Here is a 1,359-nt window from a genome sequence, read left to right as displayed (position 1 = left end):
AAAATGTATTGTCTCTATCTAAATACACACAGTATTCAATCCCCACCACATGCATATTTAACATACATCCTGCTTAAAAGCACTATGAAGATATATAAGCATCCTCAAGACCGAAGACTTGGTGAAGCTACTTAAATATTCTGGATCTGTTTTTTTCATGTATAAAGGGAGTAATCACAAACTTGGACAATCTTCATGTTCATAATATGAAAAGAGCATGTTTTGGCCGGCGCCGCAGCTTACTAGGCTAATCCTCCACCTGCGGTGCTGGCACCCTGGGTTCTAGTCCCGGTTGTTCTTCTTCCAGTCCAGCTCTCTGCTGTGGCCCGGGAGTGCAGAGGAGGATGGCCCAAGTGCTTGAGCACCGGCTCCTGGCTTCAGATTGGTGCAGCAAGAGCCGTAGCGGCCACCTGGGGGGTAAACCAATGGAAGGAAGACCTTTCTCTCTGTCTCTCTCTTTCTCACTGTCTTAACTCTGCCTGTCAAAAAAAGAAAAAAAAAAAAGAAAATAGCATATTTTACTTCCACACTTCAAACATGGTATTTTTGGATATTTTAAGCTTGGTTGTTATTCAGGTAGCTTTTTTGGAAGTGTAAAATATTACAGAACTGTCTCCGGGGCCAAGGAAATTAAACTGTGATTTTGTTTCCAACATCTGTGATGTGCATTTGAAACTTCCCACCCTTCACACGTTGAAATTACAGTTATGTTTCAGTTAAAAACTGTAAGCAACCAAACAACTTATCTTGGCTCTGGGATCGTAAGGAGAATGGGAAGAAAATGAGAATATAATCGAAACAAGGGAAGCAAACTCGTCCCCAATCCCCATCTATGTAAGAACTTAAAGGGACTGTGTAATACTGTAGGTACTCTGAGAGGATTTTTTATGGTGCTCCTTTCAAAAATTCAGTTCCAAATTCCAAACGCTCAAGTGGTATGCAGCTAGGAACTACTCTATCAGTAGCGTAGGTGTAGACCATTTCCATTTCTGCAAAAAGTCCTAGTGAACAGAGCTGCTCTAAAGTTACTATTAATTGTCAAAAAGAAAAACTTTCAGGATTTAATGAATATGAAAGCATTTTTATTCCCTCAGCTATATCCTAAACCCAAAGAAAGTTTCTGACTTCTAGTAATGTCTCTGATAACAACTTTACAGAAAAGTCTGTTCAGTGGAAATAAAGTTCTCATTTTTTGAGTTAAAGAGGAAAAATTAATTTTTAATAAATTAGAATGTTTATATCCTTGAGACAGCGATATTAATTTTGACTTCCTCAATCCCACTTGTATAATACTAGTGCCATGATTATTGCCATTCTAATGGACTCTCAAATCAATATATTCTTCAAGGCAAGAATAAA

Source organism: Oryctolagus cuniculus, chromosome 5 (genome assembly GCF_051225735.1).
Source record: "Oryctolagus cuniculus isolate XC-2025 breed Fujian yellow rabbit chromosome 5, ASM5122573v1, whole genome shotgun sequence".
Classification (NCBI taxonomy): domain Eukaryota; kingdom Metazoa; phylum Chordata; class Mammalia; order Lagomorpha; family Leporidae; genus Oryctolagus; species Oryctolagus cuniculus.
Note: the sequence above shows the minus strand (reverse complement) of the source record.